This window comes from Augochlora pura, chromosome 1 (genome assembly GCF_028453695.1).
Source record: "Augochlora pura isolate Apur16 chromosome 1, APUR_v2.2.1, whole genome shotgun sequence".
Taxonomy (NCBI): domain Eukaryota; kingdom Metazoa; phylum Arthropoda; class Insecta; order Hymenoptera; family Halictidae; genus Augochlora; species Augochlora pura.
The window spans coordinates 14,066,588-14,082,952 of record NC_135772.1 but is presented as its reverse complement, the minus strand read 5'-3'; positions in this window follow the sequence as shown (position 1 = coordinate 14,082,952).

The window sequence follows — 16,365 nt, the reverse complement described above, 5'->3', positions numbered from 1 at the left end:
GCGACGCGAAATTCACGCTTGCGCAACCATAAATTAACGAAGCTGCAAATTAGCCTGACTAACACCGCGTGCACATGTACGCCCCGTGCAAATATCTGCATACAGGCGACGCAATGCAGCCACGCATTCCCGCGACCCATGAAACAGGCTATCGATATCAAAGGGATAAAACTACCATATCACGTGGCCACAATTACTCCAGCGTGCCCAACGGAAATATCGGTAACAACGCTATCTGCTGTAACTTTGCCTTTAATTATTCCAGTAAATACCGATGCACCCTATCCTGCATAAAAATTGCAATAGCAAATAAAATCGAACTTGTCATACTCACTCGTTTATGGTGCACAGTAAGTGGACAACTGCAATGAAAATCACGAAAGGATCATCATTTTCATTTTTCTATGACACATATAATTTGTTTGTTTATTAGCGGAGATCGAAAGAGATACGGCACTTTTTAGTAGCGTCTATTTAACACGACGGCTGCCGTGTTACACGTCTATAATTATTTTTCTAAGTCGAATGTGAACTTTTGTGGTAATATTTTCAATATAGTTTATTCGACGAAATTCTGCAAAATGGAAGAATGTTGATAGAAGGTCTGATGTCATATCTCATGTTTTCAATTGCTACTTCATTAGATAAATTAAATTAATTTTATGGAGTTTTCGTTGAGTTACCAGACAAAGTGTTGAAACAAAAATTAAAATAAGAAAAATGATAGAAAAAGTAAAGTTTTACGATCAATACTGAATACTATTGAATGGATTATTCAGCAACGATATTAACTACTTATTACAGTGAAATTGATATTACATATATGCCACGTCTTCGTAGTATTTAGAAAAATATGTTTTCTAAAGTAACTTGTTTTCACGAAACTTTAATTCTAGAAAATCTTAATTACAAAATAAAAAGAGCATATTTTTAAAAAGTTTCTCCGGGTGACATTTCTTCCTATTTAATTTCTATGTGTACAGATATTTTCTTCAATACGATATAAGTTAAAACAGAATTTGTTTCAACTATTTCATTCTACTCACGGATACAATCACCGTTTATTAATTGATAACTTTTCTGTAAACAACGACTGACACGTAAAACCTTCACAATATTACTAAGGATGTCTTCCATGACAATGTATGTACGAATAAAAATTCATCCGATTCGTATGTCCGATATATTATATTAAGTATTCGCAAGAAGTAGAATCGGTAAGTCATGAACAGACGAATCGGTCGAATCCTACAATCTTCAAATTCAAAACCTGTTTTCGTTAATACACCGATCTCCGCTAACCAAAATAATTGTAACGATTTACAACCACGAATCTATAAAATAAAATAAACTAAAATAAAAATATGAAATGAAAATGAATTTTCTATCGACGATATTTCCCAACAAATTTTTGCCATAGTTGTTATCTAGCCTTCGATAAAAAACCGAGTATTGTCCAGGGATGAAGGTCAATTCCCCAGATCGTCGGCGCCGGTATTCGGGAACGACGATCGCAGACACAAGCGATGCCACGCCGGGGACTCGCCGAACAATTGCTAAACAAGCATGAACGCCGAAAAGACGGGGAGCCGTTGGTCGGACGGCGGCGTAACGAGTCTTAGTTAACGGGTGGACAATCGAGGTGCAATCTCCCGCGGATTATTCGGCATGATACACAGCCAGATATACATTGAGAGGTACTACAAACCTGTGTATCCCGCCAATATTTGACTAAATCATGAACAATGTTTGATTGTACACAGGGCCGCGCGAGCGCACTGCCGCGCGCATAGTCGCTCGGCTTCGAACAGAGCGGAGCAGAACGGAGCAGAACGGAGCAGAGCGGAGCGGAGACACTCTTGCGCGCGCGTGCCTGTGTGGAGGAGCACGCACGAGAGTTGGTTCGATATAGGCTCTCTCCTCCATTCCAGCGGGAAAGTGCGCGCGAGAGAGAAAGAACCTGTGGCTGGAGGGGTCTGAGGTTGGGGAGCGAGGAGCTGGGATATATAACGAGTTGGTGGAGAGAGGGCGAGGAACCTCGACGGAAGAGGGACGGAGAAAGAGAGGTAGGGAGACAGAGAGAAAGAGAGAGAAAGACAGATAGAGAGAGAAGAAGGGAGACCGAGAGAGAGAAGGGTGGCTCGTCAGATCGTGAAAGGAGGATCGAGCTGTCGTTCGTACGCAAGAAAGGGATAGATAAGACGGAAAAGGGAATGAGGTGGAAAAATAGACGCGAGAAAGTAGCGATGGGAGCAATGATTCTCCGTTAGGTATCCACTTTTCACCGAGAAAACGCGGCGCGGTTGGACTCTGCCACGAGAAAACGATTCTCCGTTTAACGAGGTACATTCTCCTTTGCACCGGTACAGAAATCGGTTTTTTACTCCAGCTTTTTAACAGCACCCGGAACGAAATGACCAGTCTCATATTTTTTATTTCAACACTTTAACGGCCGCTATTACGTATCACATGACTTATAAAAATTAACTGTAAAATTATAGAAAATCGATTTAGTGGGGTTTTTTTAAAGAATACATCATAATCATGGTATTAATTATTGCTTGCACTATAACTGCTGCATCACCCGTAATTTTTTAATTTTATCATGATTCGCGAGAGGTGAGAATGTTGAAAAAAGGGAACGGATAGAAATTAAATGTCAGTCAAAAACAGGAGTCTAAGGCACATTTAGAGAAAACAGAAATTTCTTCTTATGTTGAAAAATTTCGCAAATTCGACACTATTTTGTTTTATTGGAAATAAACAGTATCCACTTGAAAATTCGATACTGCATGTGCGTTAGAAAATTGATCGAGGAACTCGTTTGAAGATCACATTGTAAAAGAAGTTTTATCGCATCTTAAACCGGAAGTTGCCCGCCGTTGTAATTACCGAAGCTGGATCACGAGTAGGTTTCACGATCAGACTTGCACCTTAGGTATAAGCGTTTAATGCGATTCGGGTGTGCACGTTCAGTGTGTGAATTTAACCTAAGTTTTGCATGTGCATCAAGTTAATATACATAGTTTAGCTAGCGACGGACGGTGCGTGCACATAAAATAGATGTAACCTGATACACAGGGCGACAATTAATTTTTATGATTGGATTGATAAAAAACGATAGAAACAAAATACACAAAAATCTTATGTTGTTTTGTTTAAAATAATCTCCTCTTGTCTTCGAAAAAGTATCTTTTCAACTTCCATGTCAATTTTGGAAATAAAGAGAAAGGGGTACAATTAATTAAATATGGCGGATTATCGTGCAGCAGTATCCAATAGTCTGGATTTTGACAATCGAGACGGATGCGACGCGAAGAATGGTCTGAATCGTCTCTCGGTCAATAATGGCTCCCCAGCGAAGCATTACGCTAATTTGCAATAAAATTATGTACATTCTCGATCGTTCCAGGTTTTCGAATTGGAATCGGCCTCCACGTATGTTGGCCGACTTCTATCGATTTTCTACCATCCAGAAATCGTTTATGCTACAGGAAAACATTTGATCGACTTAAACAAGCATCGCCGCACGCTTGCTCTATTAACCGGAACTGATGCACTTTTACCAAGCTTTTGTGCTTTTTCTTCCATGATACAATTTCAACGTCGATCAAAGACTTGGCCAGGCATCACTGTCATAGCTTTGTAATTTGTCATACGACTGGCATGAACTTAGTTCAACAAAATTCGCTACTTCTTGCCGAGGCATGACGCCAGTCTTAAAAATAAATTGTCAAACGAGATATGTTTTTATTAGGCAATGCCTTAAACGAAACAGTGTTCGACGAAGTCGTCTGAACGCAGCTCATTATTCTACGATATGCTAAAATTACGAATACATTTCCTGTTTTACATTTTTGCATTACATATGAAAAATAAGCTTCTGAATATACTCGCCGGTGAACAAAATATTCCTATACTTTCATTCGCTATTAAACTTTGATGCGCTTAAGAAATCGTCAAACAGATGGAATTGTTAGATCTGTACAAATAATCGCATCATAGTGTGCTGAGAATATACGTGTCAATAAATGGAATCTCCTTCTCTAACAATAATTCTGACAAAGATTTCGCTAATGTTACCGTTCTATAATTGTTGCCGATACTACGTAAACGTTTGTGTTTGGTAAATAAGTAAATGATTCTTTGAATAAAATCATCCATCGATTATGCGTGCTCACTTGGTTAGACAGTATGTTTTCAATCCGCCGTTCCTACGTAAGAAGTTAACTTTGCACCGCACTGTTCCCGGTAATTCTGGTATGTAGCAGAGAATCGATGTTCTTATTGACACAAATTACATTCAAAATGAATTCGCTATTGAATGCAATACTACTTTTTACCAAGTTTAGAAATTAAGAACTTCCTGTGACACATTGAAGAAAATTAAGTATTTTAGGATCGAAAAAGGTGGCTTAAATGTATAATTATTATTATTATTATTATCATCCGTCAACTAAACAAACGTCAATAATTACTTTACAGGATAAAGCACCAAAACACAAGTAACATCTACTTTCACTAACTTTCATTACTTCAATAACTGAAAAGATTTTAATATCATCCGCGTAAACGATAGACAAAAGACCAAATCAAATAAGAACAATACCAGAGACAAGAAAAACAAATCCGTAAATTGATTCGTTCGAAGCCCGCCTGAACCTAATACCACGTATCCGACATTAGCTGTGTAAACACGCGCGTACGTAGCAGATTTCTAAAAAGACCCTACTTTTTCTAGCGACGGCATGCTTACCGCGACACCACCCCGTTCATTGTTCCGTCGCGGTCGATCCAAAAAGAACCGTAACCGTTCGCAAACAAATGTTGCACGGGCGATTCTGTCGCGTCTGGCAAACACTTTTCCGGTCCAGATTACCCCGCGAGTTATCTACCATGATCGGCAAAGAACGCGTTAAACACACCGGACAAACAGGCAAACAAATAAACAATATTCCGCCGATTGGAATGCAACAGCATCGGGATTGTTCCCATCGCTACAAGAAAGTAAAGAGGCGCAAAAAGAGGATCTAGGGGAAGAACGAAGGCAACGGGCGAAAGCAAGGGTGAAAGAGAAAGAGTCTCGGGCGCTGGGTAACTTTGAAAGTTCGAGTCCCCGTGCCCGGAGTGAGGGAAGAAGAAGAGTGGTGGGGTGGAGGGCGGCAGAGAGTGGGGCGAGAGGGACACGTGAAAAGGAGTGGAAAAAACGAGAAAAGGGGAACGCGAGCGAGGGAACGGCCTGGTCGGAGAGGGAGAGACGACGGTCGGGGAGGGGGAGAGGGTTGAGGAGTGGTGGTTGGAGGGCTGTCGTGAGGAGCTGTCGAGGGGTGGGGAGGCCGATATCGACAGAGAGAGAGAGGAGAGGCCCGGCTATCGTGTGCGCGCCTGTACGAACAGTCTCTCCTCTCCTCGTAGTCTCTCCCGGCGTCGGGCTGCTCGAGAACGGAGACACGAAGGGGATGGAAAACCCCCCTCGGATGGAATTTAACGCTTCATCGGCTGGTTTTATCGTCGTGGGCTTCGGGACAAAATGAATGGAGTCGTTAATTCGGCTGATGTTGCTTTTGCTCGATACCGCGGCAATCTCCTGTGGCAAAAGTAGCCGCTGTTCCCGTGTTGATTATAAATTAGTAACGGGGATAGCAGTAATGGGATCTTTGTTGTTCATTGTAACACTAGCGAGTACCGAGTACCGTGCCGGGCAAATAGTCAGTTTTCCAACGTTGCTGCAGATAGATAAGTGTCTCGAACTGGTATTGTTATTTAGTTCGATGTACGATGTCAGAGAGATGCATGTACGTCAGTTTTCTATTCGATTTATCAATTTTCGAAATATTTTTCTCAATAAACTAGATTACATATCAAAGACTAAAATGATAGGAAGATTTTTAAAATAAGATGCGTAGGCTAAGTGTGGCTGCCAAGGAGTTAATCCTTAGTGATCCCATTTTATTCCAGTAAGAACAATTGCCTGAATAACGATTTAATTCAAGCGTATAAATGTTTAGTTTTATTTAGAAAATCAAAACTTTCTTCTCTAGATTTTTTTAAATTTAGTGCGAACATGTCGGAGTAAACTATAATATATTGCAAATGTTACCGTCACATTCTCCCAACTCGAATTTAGATATTGTAAATATGCTTATGTGGACAATGGCAAAACTCTAAAAATATTAATCTTTAACACTCAAACAGCGATTATTCTGATAAAAATATAACTGAGTATACTTAGAATAGAATGATCTTAATCAAACACATAGCAACTGCAGTTAATTATCAGAAACTAGATGTGTCTAAACTATGTTTAATTTTATTTCAATTTTGATAACTGCATATGGTAAGTATACACTGTTCACTAAAATCGCTATTATTCGCTTACGCTTAAAACTTGTTATTATCAATATATAACGCAAAAATAATCGAATTTGATCATTTCAGATACCAGCAAACGCGTAATAACGTAACCGAATTCTCCATTGCGCGATATATTGGTTCCAAAAAAAGAAGCGTAAACAATAATGCAATGTAAAAAAGGGTGAAATGAGAAAATGGTTCTAACGTGAAAATTTATTCAAGCGAAAGAACTGTAAAGCACCGCATAACAATCTATTGAATTTTAATTCTACGTTGGAATTAGATACATATTTCAAATAAAACTGCGCAAATTTTTATGGAAACTAGTGCATCGCTAATAAAATAGACATTTGAAAATACCGAAGTACGCTCCCGTGAATTGAATTGAACCAGAAATTTAAAAAATTAAAATATACCGTTAAATAAAAATATACCGTGTAAAGGTAGAATTGCTTTTATTTTCATTTTGAAATGGCGGGTAGCGAAAGAAAAATAGTAAAATGGAAAAAAATAATTGCAAAAGTAAACGAACGTCTACCTAATTGATGCACAATTTTTTGATAGCACCTTTTTGTGTTAGAAATGAAATAAATGATCAAAAATTTTCAAAGCACTCAAGGGGTTAATAAAATTTCATAAATTTTATAAACTCTATAAATTCTATAGATTCTGTGAATAAAAAATAAGCTGTATTATTCTTTAAATAAAATATAAGCTAGTTCTCTAAAAAAAATAAGCTACAACTAATTTTAATGTTGCTTGCCTCAGGTGTTCCATCCGAAGAACATAAGCGCGTAGGTGACGCTCGATTTAGGGGTCGATTTAAGACCAATAAAAGCTGGATAGGTATAATAAGAACTTTTAATGCGTGACGTAAAAGGGGTAGATAAGATAGTAAAATCGCCACGGCCGTAAATTCGGCCGATGGTATCTGCTAAAGGAAAATCAATATACCGGCGAACACGTTTGCTCGATTACGCCTATTCCGTCGATCGTTTCAATGTAATTATTACGCGACAACTATAACATTTAATTTACTACCTTCTTCGTGAACTTGATTTTAACCCTTTCACATAGATAAATCTCGATTTTTCAAGAATACTAGAAATTTCAAAATTTCTAGACTTTGTAAACAAAACTTAAACATAATTTCGATCTTTTGAGGTGACGATGTTATTATCTATGTTTTTAGTATTAATTGCGTAGCTGGCGGATGTTACGATAGAACAATGATACAAAATGGTGATCGAGATATTTTCAAATTTGTCAAAATTGTAATATATCTTGAAATTATTTTTGAACGCCGTAAAGTAAATTTCTCTAAGTTATTGAAAATTATGTTATAAATATTTCTCACAAGTGTTTCATGTTTCTTTACATCCTTCATTCGACCCTTTCGCATATTATACTAATCGATACCTAATATTTGTGAATTTCTTAGGTCCCCAATAATTTTAGAGAAATCTGTAAAATTTTGGTAAAACAATTACTGTTAGAAATAAGAATAACTACGTATATAATAAAATTGTTAAAACACCAAGGTTTATAGTACTATCTTAGAATCGGTTTAAACGTTGCTTGACTCATTAAAACTTCCGGCATTCGGCCAAGTATCTTTTCGCAAACTTAATCCTAGGATCGCTGAAATGTCAGCTGATTCGCCGCAACTGTGATTGGCCCCGTTAATCGCTTATTACGTGTCGAACGAAACGATTGTATCATGAAATCGCTATCGGCCGCGTATCCCATCGAAACGTGCTCCTCCGGCCGTGGAAAAAAATGTTTCCGCAGCAGTGCCCAGTCGGTCGCCAAGCGAATCACGTAATTAATGAGCTGCGTATTGCACACAGAGATTAGAAGACTCCACGTAGTACCCTCGATCGGGATCGGCGAATAAAAAGCGAGTCAATGAGCACCGCCCCGAGTACCCGTGCGAACTGTACCAGATCGGAAGGCAAATATTATGACACGATTTTGTTAATGCTCCGCTTTCTCTCGCGCCGGAAAGTTCCAGCTCGGGATGTTCAAGTACGTAAAAAGGTATGTACATACGAGCGATGTTTAATTTGTTATACGAGTCCATCTATCGAGAGAATAGACTGCGCGAGTTGCCAGGATCTTTCTGTGAATACGTTCTTTCGGGCGCCGATATCGAAACGATTACGTGTATACGTAACTTGTTCTGTTAATATTCATTTTTCAAGCTACGATCAAATATCGTGGTCAAAGGATTTGCGACGATTCGCGTAAAGTGATTCGAAAAATTACTAAAAAGTGTGTCACACTTCTAGTCTCCCAAAGATAAGTGAAATTTTTTAACATCAGCGAAAGAACAACAGTGTATTAGGTATCTTCAAACTTGAGCACTTATTCGTCATTTTCTTTGAAATAATATCTTTATCAAATCGTTATAGTTGCTTTGAAGATTGAAGCGTCGATAAATGATTTCCTTTGAATACTTTAGACAAGAGTAGTAACACGTTTCTGCATTCTACAGATAATAGGCCAGCGTTTTTATTTTATCTTCATAAATATCGATTAACGAATACAAAATAGTAATTCCCAATTTTCTCTGGAACTCGAAGCTAATCGATAGTTTCAATTTGTTGTTTTTCAATCTTCCATTCGGAAGTTATTATGCCACGAAAATTAGGGCAAACACGTCGAACAGGTTGACATGTTTGCGCACTGTCTGATTAATAAACAATCGTATTACTTAACATACGTTGCTCTTTTATAAGAACGATTAATTTCAACAATGTTGCATAATTAAAATACGTAGGTTCAACGTTATTCACGTGACTATACATTCAAGGAAGTTTAATATCGTGAATAGTATTTTGAGAAAAAGAGCCACTTACTTTTACAGCTGTTGTCCGAGAATCCTCCACGCGGAAGTCGTTCACTACTTTTCGCCGTCATCGCGTCACTCCTCGTTGTTTTCACTGGAATGCAACTATTTAACGTGAATGTTCCATCAATCACGTCAGATTCTTGTACCAAATGGAAACTCGCCGCCACGGCCCTCCAACGTACTCCGGCACGTCCGGTAGTTTCGCGCGCGATACTCTGGGTCATTCACCTTCGCTCGGATCGTGTTGCACGAATTACAAAATATCGAGTGTTTGACATGCCTGCACGATAGCGATATCGATTCGTTCCACTTGCTTCGATACAAACCTCCCGCGCTCCGTCCCGTCGACGTCGCGGCGAACCAGAGACAAAACGCGAAGAAGAAGCTCGCGGATTCGTGTCCCGCTATCTTGCTCTTCGATCCGACAACTTCTACGTATTGTACACACGCGTTTCCGAAGTTTATCGCGCGCGAAATCATCTGATTACGTTCTTCGCCCGGTTGAATGGATTTTATGTTTTATCGCCCATCGAAAGTGACGATAGATTGTGAGAATTAGTCGAATCGGGTGGTAAGAACGAATCTCTAATATCCTTGCTACCAGAGTCTGTTTCAATGACAGCCTTCTTAGTCATCGCTAGCTTGGAGATTTTTATTCGGAACAGAAATGATCTGCACGAATTGCAAGATACAGCAACTGTATAGTCGATTTTACTGAGATGGAAATGATAAGTGTATCTCTGCGTTGCATGTAGTTTTCTCATTTGTGACGCAAACGCGTGCGAGGTAACTTGAAAAAGGAACAGAAAGAAGTTAGACTAAACTTCGATTTTAAGAAATTATTTTGAAATTTAGACTTTCGGCATTTTAATAATCGTAAAGTTTATAACTCAGAAACCACTTCGGAGATGCGTTCTCTGTTTAACTCTCACATATGATGCAACCGTCTGCGCTATTAAAATATGACTGCAGTAGAGCGTATCAAACTGTAATCTTGCTAAAACAATTTGCTATAATTATCTCATTTACAATGTATTTGCACGTTCGGAGACTGTCTTTCCGTGGAATACCGCTTCACTTGTCACTATCGTATTTTTAGCGCGATACCTAGACTGCGCATGCTTGTACGGACATTTTCACGTTAATGTTTAAAGAAACAGAAACTATTAGATCATAACAAAGATATGTCCTCCAGTTTTATTCAATATTCATTATCGTGGTTTCTCGTTAATTCCGGTATACGCATTTATAACGAGTTAAAACTAGATTCTTAAAATTACAACGTGATCGTGCTGGATGTATTTATGTTAAAACCTAACAAACACGGCTTTCCTAGATCAATATTTTCGTTTTGCTTAATAATCATTGTTTTAAATATTCACCGTTCAGTGACAATAATGACATTATTACGAGGTAATGAAATTTTGAATAAATCATTTGTAAAATTAATGTTTCAAAGAAGTTTTCATTAAACATTCAAATGATATCATTTTGTAATATCCTTTTGAAAAATTTCTAATTATTTTTCCCTGTATGCTGAGTAAATTTTCTATGTTTAATAGTGCTTATGAATTTGTTGTGTGCTGCATTTATTCATTTTGAGATTAAATCAAATATGTTGTAAGTCGACAAAATAACTGAAATGATGTTTTACCAGAACCTATCGAAAAAGCTGTAGAAACTGGTTACATCAACACTTGTTACTTGAACGATCAATTATATGACGATCAATTATATCACTTTCAATTATAATAGTGCACGTCAATATGCTATGTGTTGACACATTTGCTTCTATCGAATAAAATCTAATTATGTACAACGATTTAATACGAAATTAGTATTGTATTTGGAACGTCAGTGTCAACTTCAGAGCGAATGAATTTCATAAATAATTGAGCAAAGGAATGTTCGACTACGAATAGATATAATTAAGAACAAAAATGTAATTAAAATTCGTAAAAAATAAAGTTAGAACATTGACGACACTATGTAGGATACTTTCGGCGTATGAATTTATCATGGGAGACGATAAAAGACAAAAATTATTCCGGCTTAGTCATTTCGCAGATTATTTTTGTTTAAATGATATCGAAGAAGTTAATAATTTATAGTTTAGAAACAGAGCTTAGATGGCGCGACGCAAAGACAGCAAAACAGCACGGAGCTGATTGTATTGAAGCAATTATATGATTTATCTAACAAAATGTACGGTAAAAGGGATATCTAAAGGTTGTCCCGCACATTACTTTGCTTACACTAACTTATTAACCATTCGCATTAATTTTGCATTGCTGTATTACTATAACTTCCGTTTCCCAAGAAATTGTTCAAAAGAAAATTTACTAGAACTGATTGTTCATATATTCCCGTTAATCTTCTGCACAATCTTGTCAATTTAACAACTATTACAAGCAAATGACTGTTTTTCACATCGCGTCGATGCAACAAATTTTAAACAATACAACTCCATTGTTACTAAAGGGAACTGATCGGCGTACAAACACCTTCAAAAAGCACCGCGCAACAATCGCGATCGAAAATACGTGACGCCTGAAATTCCGAAGGCTCTAAATGCACGCGGGGACGTGCACGAAACGGCGCGGAAAACCCAGAGAAGGACAAAAGGACGGGGACAAACGGACAGTACGGGCAAAAATCTCGACAAAGCGACTTCGTAGAAATACGTGGATTTATTGAAACATTTACATCCTCGTTAGCTCGCGTCGTTTCACCGGTCTCCGTCGCCGTGGTGGACGGAGATCCGTCGCGCTGACGCGCGCGCGCGCGCTCGCACGTGCCCACACACACACACACCACGGCGCGGCGCGGCGCGCTGTGTCCTTGCCCTAATGTATGTGTATTTATGTACAATCTGCCACAGAACGACCGATCGCTTCGAGAACGGGCATAATTCGAGAACACTATCCGCCGATCTCGCGTTTCCTCGCTAGACGACCACGACTGAACAAAATCGGCGCGCATCTTCGACAAACAGTTTGAACAGGTGGAAGAAGAAGAAGAAGAAATAGAAGAAGAAGAAGACGATGAAGTAGCAGAAGAAGAAGAAGAAGCGCTGGGAGGTGGTCGAAGGTTGCGACCGCGTATCGAGGACGGGAACTGGATGGATCGGTTCTGAACCGCGCGCAGAGGAACAATGAAAGCGCGAGTAACGGCGGTGACGAGATTTCGTTGCTTCGTAGAGATCCTTCTCTTTCGCAATTTTTGAATTTCGCGCGCATCTCGTCCTCCGGACTCGTTTACCGCCGATCTGCGCCGGTCAGGACGAGAGGATCTGTCGTCGGATTACTGTAGCCGAGCAAATACGAATAGAGCAGAGGAACAAAACAGAAGAAACGCGAAATTGAGCGGAGCGAAAACGGTAAAACGAAAGCGAGAATTTTGGATCCGACGTGGTTTACAATGATCGATGATTTTCGGCGATGCGCGGCGATTCTTTCTATTTCTCCCTCTGTCTCCCTCTCCTTTTCCTTTCTTTCTCACTCCTCTGTTCTCGCTCCTCTCTCATTCTATTTTCTCTTTCTTTTTCACTCATCCGTTCTCTCCCACTCCATCTCTCTCTCTCTCTCTCTCTCTTTCTGCTCTTTCAGGCACACATGCATGCATTCTCTATTTACAGGGCGTCTCTTCATAGGGGCGTGTTTCAAAAGCGATCTTTAAACGATCGGGTCGGGACGACTTTCCAGTGGACTCAGCTGCCGGCGAGACACTTTTGACACACGCAACACGATGTTCTCTGCCTCAGTCACTCTCGTATTCACTCTCTATACACTATATGTATATATATAATATATATGTATACATATTATATGCATTATATATGTATATATATTATATATACCTAACATAATGTATCGTTAAAGACTCCATTTATTTATATATTTATATTTATATTTATATTTATATTTATATTTATGTTCATATTTATATTTATATTTGTATTTATATTTATCTTTATATTTATATTTATATTTATATTCATATATATTTATATATATATATGCTCTCTGTAACATATATAATATTGTACAATGGTACGCGCATACGTTGTGCGGCTATCTACACGTATCATACAAAAACACTGGACGTGTCCTGCGCGACGCTTTCAACAAAATTTTCTCTTACGTTTCTTAGGTGTGTGTGTCTCCATTTGTATATGCGCGTGTGCGTGACTGTACGTCGCATACAATGTACGAATGCGCACCTCTACACAAGGATATACAGGCGGCCTTGCAAGCCTACGTTCATTAATTTAGACTTATTCTCACGGGTTATCACATTTTTCGCTCTCCGCCGACGCTTTCGCGATTCTTAGCCGGCCGGCGAACGAGCCTCTCCTTCGATCTCGATCTGTCGACGGGTTTCCGGTCGCGAACAGTCATTCCGAGTCCTTCTTCCAACGATTTTCTCGCGCCCGGTTTACAGGTAACTTTCGGAAAGATAACTTAACCCTGGATTACCGAACAGTCTACGAGTGACATCGACGTCGATACAAAACGCAAGCATCGTCGAAGGAAACAGATTATCTTAAAAAGATCCTTGCCGGTGGCTTCTATTGTTAATATAAAGAAAAAAAGATTGATAGAACGACATATTCTATTTGCTGTACAATTTCAAATTTGTTACAACAACTCCGTTAAATCCAACCGATTTTGAACGATTTAATTGCCCAGGGTTAAATAGAAATCGAATACGTTATTTTGTTAATTTTGTTAATTTGAAATATTGCAACACGAAAGACGCAAAGCATTTTGTTACATAGAAGCAGTTACTCTGACGATCAACGAAAAGAAACGACTGCGAACAATAACAACACCGCGAGTGCTGATAAGCTATCTCGAGCGCAACGTGAAATCGGTGCTGTAAATCAAACCATTTTGTTAACAAACCATCGTAAAGTTTAACGATGTATTCGGTGGAAGGAGACTTTGTTTCACAAGCTAGCATTCGAGAAGCTCCAACCGTGATTATAGAAGAATCGTCTGAGTACCGTTTTGATATTCAGTTCGGATTGCACTTTAATAGTAAAATTCGTTGGTGAAGAATTGCCATGGAGTCGCGCGAAAGATCCGAGAGCCGTCAGAATTTGGTGAAAAGAAATTCGACCGGGTTGCAAAATTCTAGAATCTAGCGTACTTTGAAGAAATTAGTTTCGAGGATAACCATAGTTCCAGCAGAAGCAAGTCTTCCCATAGAACAGTTATTAAAACGAGTTCGACTTTCGTGTCTTGGTATAGCAAATCACTCTTACAGCTTAAAAGATAGTTGAAGAAATTTGCTTTACAGAAATTCGATGATACGATACGCGCTGGTTGCACGAAACAGGAAACTGTCCGTGTTTCATCGGCTGAGATCAAGATCCAGTTAGGAACAGATTCGAGTCTTTCGTCGTCTCGAAAACACACTTTCCGGTGCATGGGAAACGTTAGCTGAAAGCGTGGGAACCGAATAAACGCCGGGTTCTACGATGAAAGATCGATCGTACGCTGTCGCGTGGAGTAAAAGTTGCATCTCTCGAGAAGAACGAGGAAGTCCGGTGGGCCCCGATTTCGGCTTATCGACGGGACCTCGATCCCCCGATAAAGCCTAATTGTACCACCGACAAACTTTTCACCGTAAACCGAGCGAATAATTGCATGCTAGGCGATAACGAGTCGGACGAGAGAGGAGACACGTACCGATCGGGATCAACGACCGTTGAAAAGAAGCATGCGTCTGGAAACAGATAATCCTAAAAAGAGCTTCCCTATCGGTTTCTAGTATCAATCTAACGCGTCGATAAACATACTTGTTAGACGATCGTAGACGCTTTTTCTTTCTCGCAGACAACACACAATCGTGAGTCAGTAACTACCGCGACAATCGTGGGTGGACAAGCAGAACGCGCCGACACTCTAGATCGCGGTCTACAAAGTTGATAGCAGCCCTCTTCAATGCGCCAATGAGTCACGAGACTGCCAATTCCGTTTCTGACGAGAACGAACAGTTTCTGCAGGAACAATACTAAAAATTAGACGAGTTTCGATAACTATTGATTAATGCTTCTGTTTCCAAGGGCAAGAAGTGTCTAAAAGCTTTCGTGGCTTCTCGGCTACTTTCTTAACTGGTCGAGTGGCTAACGTTAATGTACGTGCATAATTTTTCAGCTGTTATCTCGAGTGTGAAAAGAGAAACTGCCTTCCGAAATTTGATATTTGAAGTTGATCATTGCAGCGTTGAAAGAGTCCGGCAGAAATTATTTTGTACGTGCGTGTCAAAATACGGTGAAGGAACGATCACGGTTCAACCTTTCGTAGTTGAACAAATTAAACATCGGAAAATCGAAGAGATATCGCTAATTGCGGCCAATAAAATCCGGAAAAGTGTGCGTCAGAGAGAAGTTCAATCGCTACGTTTTCCAGTAATTTTTACGAGGAGACAATTATTGTTACCCATATCTATTGCGTCCGTGGAAACTATAAATTATAAATAAAATCTGTAAATTATAAATAATTAAGAAAATTTACTTTCGTTTACTTGAATACATAGTTATGAGACTATGGAGTTTAAAGTCTCGTGTATTTATTTATAGACGAGTTCCACTATTAGTAAAACTATAAACGTATAAACCAAAGATTATAAAATAATTATAGTGTAGATTGCTTTTATAAGTCGTAAACTCTGCGGACTTTCAGTCAGTCGTGTCGACCGGTCAACGTAAGAAATCAAATTTCGATGCCGGTTGTTAAATTAAACTCTGTAACTGAAACAATAAAATATCTGTGATTATTCACTGTTCTACGAGCCCGGAAAATTTGATCAAAATTGAAATTCGACCGTTACTAAATTTCATATCTATAGATTCCATATTTTCTGTAGAATTAAACATTTAAGCTAATCTAACATACTCGTTTTAAAAATATCAGGCACTAATATTGCGAGACTATCACTGTTAACTTTAAATATTCATTCCCTCGGATAGACACTACAATAAAGACTAATCAATGTCTTAGTAGAAGCTTTCTTAAGACGCGTACAAAAAGATAGAAGTCATATTTAAAAATAACCAGCTGTCATAGTTACTTTTAATAACAGAAATACGTTCGAAAAGATCTACAAACATAGTTTCTATCGATTAGAGATCAGTCGACAAATATCTT